Source organism: Malus domestica, chromosome 15, assembly GCF_042453785.1.
Source record: "Malus domestica chromosome 15, GDT2T_hap1".
Lineage (NCBI taxonomy): Eukaryota > Viridiplantae > Streptophyta > Magnoliopsida > Rosales > Rosaceae > Malus > Malus domestica.
In genome coordinates, this window is record NC_091675.1 from 16,460,040 (window position 1) to 16,470,394 (window position 10,355).

At 40.2% G+C, this 10,355-nt stretch overlaps 1 pseudogene; it reads right to left on the minus strand.

Annotated features, from left to right (window-relative positions):
* Positions 1 to 1,927: 1,927 nt before the first annotated feature.
* On the minus strand, positions 1,928 to 5,915 carry LOC103400811 (zinc finger CCCH domain-containing protein 64-like; annotated as a pseudogene).
* Between the last annotated feature and the right edge of the window lie 4,440 nt (positions 5,916 to 10,355).

Here is a 10,355-nt window from a genome sequence, read left to right on the forward strand (position 1 = left end):
GCCACGGAGAACGATTTCGATGAAATGGAAATGTCATTGGATCGATATTTCAAATCAGTCACGTACTGCTGTAAAAGTTGAAACACATGATAAAACGTGATTCATAATGACATTCCTGTTGCAGGAAGTTTCTCTCGAGGCCATGAGCCCCATGTAATAATCGAGAGTTTAAAAGTTGGGTTTCAAGATCACAATGATTTCTCTACTTAGTAATTGGAGCAACCTTGTGATCCAATGGTTTTCTTGTCGCTGACTCAATATTTGTTCGAGCACTGGCCCGCAATATTTCCATCACGACCTAAAAAGCAAAGGTAACGTGACTGTTCTGCCACAAAGCTTCTTTAGGACCAGCTAACTAGATAGCTTGTAGGCCAAGCCTTTACTTCCGACAAAGACAAATCAATCTGCATCGCTTCTTGCAACAAGAACAGGGCCGGTCCAGAGATATTTGAGGTCCGGGACGACGTCAAAAAAAGTACCCTAACTTCATGTAAAAAAATTATTTATTTACACACATAAGACATCGAAAAAATTATACTTAGAAAAACATTTCAAACTCAATAATTTAGAAACACGGAAAGACTAATTTATTTTGTATTGAGAGAGGGAAACAAAAAAACTTCGGGCTTACCAATAGATAAATGATGAGTTTTGTTTTCCATCTGAACTTTGAATGTGTTTTTGAATAAATCGTGAGATGTTTTTTTTCTTATTTACTAACATTCTCAATATGGGACTAAAAAATAATGATGTTTTCGAGTTTTAATTGTTAATGAATGGGCACTAAATTAAACATTTTGATGACACGTCATATAATTTGCAAATTTGGTCTACGTATTATTCTTTGTTGAAGATTAGACTTGAATTAAAACGAATATTTAAAAATAACAACCCACATAGCTACTAGATAGTAACTAAAAATAAATTAACAACCAAACAAAAATTTGTAAAAATTGAAAAGAATAAACATGCACATAGCATTTCGAACTTAGGACCTCTTGTTAACTTTAAACAACAAAAATCATTGTTTCTAATTAAACTTCTTGATTCTTTAACCAAATTGTATAAATTTATAATCTTATAAGAAGAAATTTGTAAAAAATAGAAAGTAAATAAGCACACATGGTGTTTTGAACCCAAGACCTCCTCAGTATTTTCAAATGACAAACCACCACTTCTAGTTAAATTTCTGTGTCTTTGAACTAAATTTTATATATTTATACTCTTATAAAAGATATATAAATATACCACCCTAATAATTTTAGTGCCCCTAATTTTTTTGGGCCCTGGACGGTCGCCCTGCTTGCACTGGGCCTGGGCCAGCCCTGAACAAGAACAAAGAAGGTTGGCACTTGGGACCAGAGAGAAACCTCCCGACAATGCGTGAATGGTTTGAAATACCGCCAACATGACATTCAACGTGGATGAGAGATTTTTCACATCTAGTTGGAGATCAAATTACATGACACCGGTACACTACCATCATAGCGTTCCATGCCATGTGAGTCTTTCTTGTCCCGTAGGGTTCAACTTTGCACTCTTTATTTCAACATTGGTTTGTTTCTTTTGGAGGCTGCAGCTTTGCTAAAGGCTGAAAAGACACACTAGTAGGCTCCTCACTCCTAGTAAGTCTTACCAAACGGGAGTCCCACTCAACAAGGTCTTCAGTGGCAAGCAGGGATTGTAATAATTTTATGGACCCTGAGAGTGTGACCCTTTGCCCCTTCTATCATAAGCATAAGACTAATCATTGTAACAATTATTAGATGCATAATTCTTGTATTCTTGATCACATTCCAACAGATGCGGGTCAGGGCCGTTTCTGCTTGCATCACTCAATAGACAAACCGAAAACACGAAAAGAAATGTCTCGCGACTGCAAAGTGGAGTGCAATGATTGAGTTTCAAATGCCACAAAACTGGAAAGTGCTAATTAAAGAATGTGATTTCACATTGAAGCCGTCTAATGCGGTGAAGACAGCAGAGAATTACAATTCTGGATGTAGATTTACAACAGAACTCAGATTCCGAATCCAAAAATACAAAAACAGACGAACAATAATCGACACCAATCAGCACTTGGGTTAACTTACTGGACAATGTCTCATCTTTGAAGGCCACCTCTTGATCTCACTTGTTGCAGAGAGAATGAACCACTGACAAGTTGTTCGGTTTGGGAAGCAGTAGAGAACATCTGCGGTTAGTTCTCATCCAAAAGTGGTAGCTATCCACCTTAAGGTGACAAAAATGACCTATAAGGAGCAACCTTGGATTTGGTTCTCAAAATTGCAAGAATATGGAGGACCTCGCGCATAGACGGAGAAATGCAAAAGTACATTTGATATCACATCAGGTCACAAGTTTATGACTCTCAGTGGTTACTTCCCTTCGAGAGAAATTACTTATTTGGATCGAATTCTCCAAATCCACTCTTGAAATCTTCCACCATCTTGGTTTCCTCTTCTTTGCTATCTGTACAATTCTTCCAATCATCCCTGTCAGCCTTCTTCAACAGACCTGCCATAACCTGCAAATATATCATTTGTCATTGGATTTCAACCTTCTGAATGTCAGGAAACACATTGGCAGATTATAAACAATCGGTTGAACTATGTCCTTACCTGACGTCCAAATTGAGGTAAGAATTTCTCATTCTCTTCAATCGAATGTGATAGGATTGTACCATCAGGGAGCTGAGCATAGAAAAAACTAAAATTTCTGTCGAACTGTTCCCCTAACAGTATTCTCCCATCATAATTATTACTGGCTGCAATGAAGAGAAGCATCAGTTAAAGATACAGTAGAAGTGAAGGAATATCGGAAGTTTCTCAAAAATTGTACTTGAAAAGTTCCATGCAGATTGAGCACAATAAAAATGGGTTTTTACATTTCATGGTCGTGAACTTGAAGCCCTGCCCTTCAGCTGCTAAGTTAAATATATTTTTAACGTCAGCTGCTTTGGCTGAAGGAACAGGAACGGCCTATACAAAAGAATGATGGGGTAAGTAATTCACCCAAGAAACTTCTTACATAAACATTTGCAACACAGATCCTTACCTGAAGATTAGCATGAGTGGTACGTCTTGAAGCCCATTCGAAGAAAACAACTTCCATTCCTTGTTTGTTATAATACTTCTTCAGAGCATTCTGAAACTTATCAAGCTCAATTTCACATTCTGAGGGTAGAGAAACAGTATTCGGTGAATGGCCTATAGGGATTAGCAATACGTGATCTTCAACGAGTGGGCCTTTAGCAAGGGCACAATAGTAATGCTCCCCTATGCTGATAATTAGATGTGATTCAACTTTGGGGCTTGACAAACAAAACCAACACTCTGTTGTCCTGCATGTGGGATCAAACTTAGTGTTACAACCAAAAGAAATAACATCTTGAATCCGTCTGACTGGCCTGCTCAGTAAGCATAAAAGTGTAACTCAGAGACCGACCTGTTACTGTTCGCATTTCCAGATCCACGTCTCTGTTGAGAATTGCTCTCACCTTCATCCTGTAAGCTGTGCTTAAATTTGCAATCTGGGCCCCTTTCACATTTTCCTTTGTTCATAACTTCAAAACAAACACCTCTCAACGACTGTTCTCTTGCATCTACATCATGCTGAAAGTTGCAACTTTCGCCTCAAGGACAAGAGCCAGACGATACAAACTTAAAACACAGCCTATTACCATCTCCATGTTTCTGCCTTTTCTGGGAGACATCATATCTCCAGTACTGCGAATTGGAAATACTATCACTAGACCTCTTCCCAGCTTCCATTGAATGAGCTGTTTTCTCCTCATATGTGTATGGAGATAAGGTAGTGGTTGTCGATTTTGTCCTAATCTCCATAGCAGACATTGTAGATGCTGGAGTTGGAGAAAGCGCATGAATAAATTTCTGAGGAGCAAGTACAAATGCACAATAGGTTATTAATGCCTAGAAGCTATATCTAAGGACAGAAAATGAAGATGTAATGTAACGATAAAAAACTGAAGGATTTTATCCAAAACAAGGGACAGACGCATATCAATTCCTCCCAAGACCAAATTATAAGGAAAACAAAGATGTTAGTCTTGATGAATATACCTGTTTATCTTTGTTTCCAACTGGAGCAAGACCCAAAAAGCGGGTCACATGTACAGCCTCGACATTAGCGTACGGTTCACGTGCATAGAACACACCCTTCGTGCCTGCAATATGATAGCTACCACAGAAGACGAACTTTGATCAGAATCATAGAGCTGTTGCTACTATCCAAAGCAAACACTAAAATTATTCTGTTTGCTACTAGATGCAATTGAGGAGAGCACTAAAAGTGACATGTCATGCAATAATATCCAAAATATTCATACCGCGGTTTGATCTCAGCTACTAGCTCTGCCACAATATTGTCACTGCCAAAAGGCTCATAGGCTACAGGGGGAACATCAGATGTATTTGCTCTATTAGTGATCATGCTGGGCCATTTATTAGTAACAATCAGTTAAAGAAATCACATAAAAGGTCTATAAACGAAAACATGCAGCAAAAAAATATGCATGTAACGGATACCAAATGAGCGTCTTTTTCATTTTAGAAGATAAAAAAGAAGAAATTTATAGAAAAACAAGGATATGTTAGAAACAAGTCAAGAATTCCAGGCTCCTCAGCAATTGCTTGCAACACATCAACATCGTCCTGATTATATGTCCCAAACTGTTGACTATCTGAATATTGCTGACCGGATAAATACGCCACAGATAACCCTAAACAATGGAGGACCATAATCAGTTATAAACATAAATGATTGGATATCAACTATCAGTCAATCAGTCTATTAGTAAATTCCTTAAAATATATATAAGCAAACTATTGACGTGGACATCAACATCAGTCTTTAGGGTTTATTGGTAGAGAGATTCCAGTTACCTTTTATTATTGTTTTACTTTAAGTTTTCTGAGTTTTTGCTTCTGCTAAACTATCTACATTCCGCTGCCCAATTCTGTCCTACATCACTATCGTAAGCTATCTCAACCATTCACACATTCCTCAGTGCTTACCACACTCAAAAAGTTCAATCCCTAAGTTGTGCATTAATCACTCGCCTTTGAACAGAATTATGTGATCCGAATAATCTTAATCAAGCCGAGCAACTAATCCGATTTTAGGAAAAATATAGTAAAGTTAGCTAAGAACAGAAACCGCGAACTAACTTAAGCTTAATGCAATTCATTAGCAAAACAAAGTAAACTACTGAATTCTAATTAAGCACAATTGTAAACCAAAAATTTTAACCTCCAGTTCACTCCTTTTTCCCAGTAACCAAACAGAACCACAGGTTTCCCTCCTTTATTTTCACAGTAACCAAACAGAAACGTAAGCGACAAAAATAAGCCGGAATTTAAAGCACATTGGACTATACCGTGGAGCGTAAATTTGCCACTGCCTTTCAACCAGTATAGATTGTCGCAAACCTTCAAGCCGTCCAATTTGAAGCCTTGATTACCAGCGTCTGTCGTCGCAGCCAGGAGGACCTTAGCGGCGCTGACGCCGTAGTCGCCGATGAAGTAGGTCGGGAGGGGAATTTGGGCCCGGTCTTCGATGGAGTCGTTGAACTCGTCGAGCTGGTCCGCCGAGTCGGGGAAGAACTGGCCCACGCATAACAGCGCGTCGAATGGACCCGCCGCCGATTTGTTGACCTAGAACGAGTTAACTCAGTAAAATTAGAAATTGAAAACTAGTGGAGCTAGAAAAAGGACACAGAGGTAGAGGTAGAGGTAGAGAGGGAGAGATACCGAAACGACGCGTTTGAAGAGCTGCTTGAGGTCGCCGGAAACGTCGCCGGAGAGCAGAGTTTTGGGGGGGGGGGGAGCCATGAGTGAGAGTGTTGACAGAAAGAGGCGGGGTTGGGAGGTTCACGACGGACTGGGCGCGCTTAAGATTCTAGTATTTTGGGCTTTCCTTTTTTTGGGCTTTCAAGGTCAGTGGCAGAGTGACCCAATTTTTCAGTTCCTCTTCGTCCAAAAAAAAAAAGGGTTTGCTATTCACACCCCATTTTACTTCTCACACATCTTTTGATAATTTCTGTCTATTGATCTTCTTCAATTCATCGGATCCGACGGTTGAAAATTAAAAAGGTGTGTGAGAAGTAAAATGGGATGTGTGGATATCACAAAAAAAAAAAAGTTCCGCCTTTCTAAAGAAAAAACATTAAAAAATCCAAACCCTCTGCACTATACTATTGTTTTACGCATTTCTTCTCTACAAAATTTATATGTAATTTATTTTTTATTGAAAAAATTTGCCGCGCCTGTTGTTGTTATAAACTTAAATTTTGATAAAGCCATAAGAATCAAGAGAATTTTAACGAAAAGCTCCCGATATTATTCAATTTTAACAAAAAAAATCATATTTTTACACTAAAAAGTCAATCCTGGTACTATTCATTTCACCCTTTATTTTGTCCTTATTGTTAAAACTCAAAGTTTTCAGGCATTTTTCATTTGTTTTCTTAAGAATCAATTCATGCTTCAAGATTTTGAACTCTATGATTTTTACAAACAATTATTGTAGAATACGTAAATCATATACCTTGATAATTAACCGTTAAATGTGATTTACAATACCTATCTTCAACGATTGTAGACGAATCGTAGGTGTGGAGGAAATTTAGGTTTCTCTCTAGCCTTACTTGCACATTAAAACTCTATTACGTGTATTTCATTACTGTGACATAGATGAGTATGTGCACTATTATATGCATAGAAATGACCCATTTTCTAATGAAGTCCATAATTTATTATCACTAATCACGGTAATGAATTAGAAAATTAATTCTCATAATTTGACTAAAATGATTGCTTCCAAAAGAATATTCATTAAATCGAATGTATCACACATGAACATGAACCATTTCATATAGAACCAAACTAAAATATTAAAGTTCCTCGAAAGGAAGGGGTAGTGGTGCTCTGTCGGTCACGTGTGGTCTGGCTCCCTCTTTGGCCGTCTGAGATCTGTTGGTCTTGGTACACCACTGTGGTCCTTGAAATGAGGGTTTTTCTCGATGCTCTTTGCTCGGTGCCCGTGGGTAGTTTGGATCAGCTGTGAGGGTAGGCGTTTGGTGCTTATCAGTGTGTGGGCCTGCCGTTTTGCTGCGAAGTTTTGGATTTGCTAGGGCTAGGGGTCGCCTTGGGTTTCTCACTAGGAAGGGGGGATCTGAGAGCAGATCTAGTGTTACCGTGACGGGAGAACTTGCGGGAGGGTGCAAAGGGGTGAGGGGACTCTCGATTGAAGCGGGTCATCTGTTCTGCCATGGCGGTGGATAACGAAAGGAAAGAAATGAAGGATTTAAGTTCACGATTTGGTTCTAACCTATGATTATCTTAGAAAAAACGCGAGGCTATCAACATTGAGATGACGGATGTCGAATGAGCCTTATTGAGGTTCCAATACACCATGATTGTAGAAATGCTCACTTTCAAGGATGTGAACGGAGAAGTGTTTGTTGACTGCTTTATGTCACTTTGGCGAGGACGAGATAGGGTCTCTATCAGGGACATTAGAGAACGGAGGTTCCTTGCATGTTTTGCAGGACAACGCGATCTGCAAAGGGTGGTAGACTTGGACCAGCCTTGGACCTTCAAAAACGATCTTGTGCTAGTGGCAGATCAAATGGAGAACGGGTTGAACATATAGGCATCACTCTCATTGGGTGTTTTATGGGTCCAATTGCACAACGTTCCGATGCTCAGCATGACTTAGGTGGTTGCCAAATCCATTAAAGGTTTGATGAGCACTGTTCGAATGGTAGACACGTCGGGAAGCCGTGACTGCATTAACAGATTTCTCTGAGTGAAAATCAGATTTAATGTCTGAAAACCCCTCATACGAGGGACGTTTGTGAACTTCCTTGATGATGGCAAGGTTTGGGTTGACTTTAAGTATGAATCGTTATCGAAATACTGCATAATTTGTGGGCTGTTAAGACATCCAACAAGAGTTTGCAAATACCTCCAGGTCGATAGAAGGGGAGATAATGAAAGCTCTAGGGATATGGAAAATGCATTTACGTTCCGAGGATTGGATACAGTGACAGACTTGTGGGGCAACCCTTTGGGAGCTGGTTCACGGAGCAAGGCATCAATGGGGTCAAAGGGGGGCGGAGGAGCTCGGAGCATTGGAAAGAGGAGCGGAGTGACGAACCAGATAGGGGAAGACGATCTAGTCGCTCTTCAACGACTTCAGGTATGGGGAGCCCCATATAGTACAGGGGTTGCAGATCTCAAAGTAAGAGCAAGGTATAACTAAGGTGGAAAATGAAGTCATCTACACTGCTACCTCGCCGAGTAATCCTCGTTGGTCTTCGAGCAAAAGTGGGTATGGGGATACTAAGCTTGCTGACAAATTCTGCCGCCAACAATTGGAAGAGAATGATGCTAAAAAGGCTAGAGAAATGGCATTTAACGCAAGGTTAATTGGATTAGGGGGCATGGTTACTGTTGGAGCTTATCATGTTGTCCTTCATGAAATTCCTAAGCAGGAAGAAAAGGTGAATGTGGCTAATGTGTCTTTGGAAACCAGCTAAGGATTTGATTTAAACCTTGTGCCACTTGCTATAGATGGTATATATATGGGGATGATTGGTAAGGGGAGGATTCAGATGTTCAGGAGAGTGGAGTGGCAGATGTAGAGGGAGACATGGCTATAGATGATGATCCGTTCGAATTGGCACTTATTATTGAGGCTGTGATGAATGAGCACAAAGGAAAAAGCGATTGTATCAAGATGTGGAGTATACTTTGCCAATTCAATGTGTGGAACCTAAAAGTAATCGGCTAAGGAAGAACTTATTTTTAGAGGCGGAGGAGACCAGTCGTGAGGGGTCTTCCAAGTCCCCATGAACCTAATCGCATGGAATTGTCAAGGTATCGGGGGTGACCTGACAGTTGACAATTTGCTGGAGCACAATCGGCTCTACACACCCCTGACATAGTAATCATGCTAGAAACAAATAACAAAAGTAGCCATTATGGGTATCTTAAAAGGAGACTGGGAATAGAGCATATGCATGCATTGGAACCAAGAGGAATTAGTGGCGAGCTGTGCGTGTTTTGGAAAGACGACTCACAGGTGATTTTAGTAAAGTCTGAGGACTTTGTGATTGAAGTAAGACTATGGGATGAAAATAAAAAATGTCATTGTTGCTTGTTTTCCATTTATGCCAATATTGATGACAAAAAACGGAGGGACCAATGGGTGTGCTTGAGCAAGCAGATAGAAAAAGACAGGGACAGAAGTCTCATCATCGGGAACTTCAATGATATCTTGTGTAATGAAGAAAAAGAAGGCGGCAACTATAGAATGACGTCTAGTTTGCGTGACTTTAGAGAGTTCGTGGCTCGAAATGAGTTCATGGACATAGGCTATGAAGGTTGTCCCTTTACATGGCGGAATAACAAAGAGGCTATACCAATTCAATAGCGACACAATCGAGGGCTGACAACCATGGGGTGGCATGATCTTTACCTCGATACCAAAATCAGGCACATGGTGTTGGAAAGGTCAAACCATGCACTGCTCTTCACATGGTGTTAAAAGGGTCTGACCATGCACTGCTCTTTCTGTCCACGGAAAATGTGAAGGCGGGAGGGAAGAAAATTCACTTATGATGCGCACTAGAGTAAGATTGAAGAGTGCCGTGAATTGGTGGCAAGAGACTGGATGGATAAGTTCAGAAGTTCACATGTCTTTCGATTTTATGAAAAAATGAAAACTCTCATGAAAAGCTTAAAATCGTGGTATAGAGGGAGAGGCAGGAACTCTAAAAAAGTCATTAAGTAGTTGAAAAAAGAGATCAAAGCAGCTTATAAATCAAGCAGGTTTACCACGTATGAGGTTAAACTAAAGGAAAGGAAGCTTCGGGTCATCCACAAGAATGAAGAGTCACACTGGAGAGTGAAGTTGAGGATCCAATGGCTTAAAAAGGGAGATAAGAATACGAAGTTCTTCCATACGCAAACTCTGAAAAGGTGTAGATTTAACCAGATTTGGGGATTGGATGACTCGAATGGGGTGTGGCATGAGAGTGATATCGGGATAAGTTTTACTACGACTTCCTATTTTTCTAAGCTATTATAGACTAGTAGGCTTAGTCAACTTGATGGGATTGGGAGCTGTTTGGAAGCCTAGGTGGCACTTGAGGATAACCTCGCACTGACGGCACCAGTGACAGATGGTGAAATTGAGGTGGCAGCCTTTCAAATCCCACATACGCGTGCCTCGGGTCCTGATGGGTTCTCTAGTTGCTTTTACCAGGATCATTGGGAGACAGTGGGAAAAGATGTGGCGAAGATAGTCAAAGCCTTCTGGCACTCGGG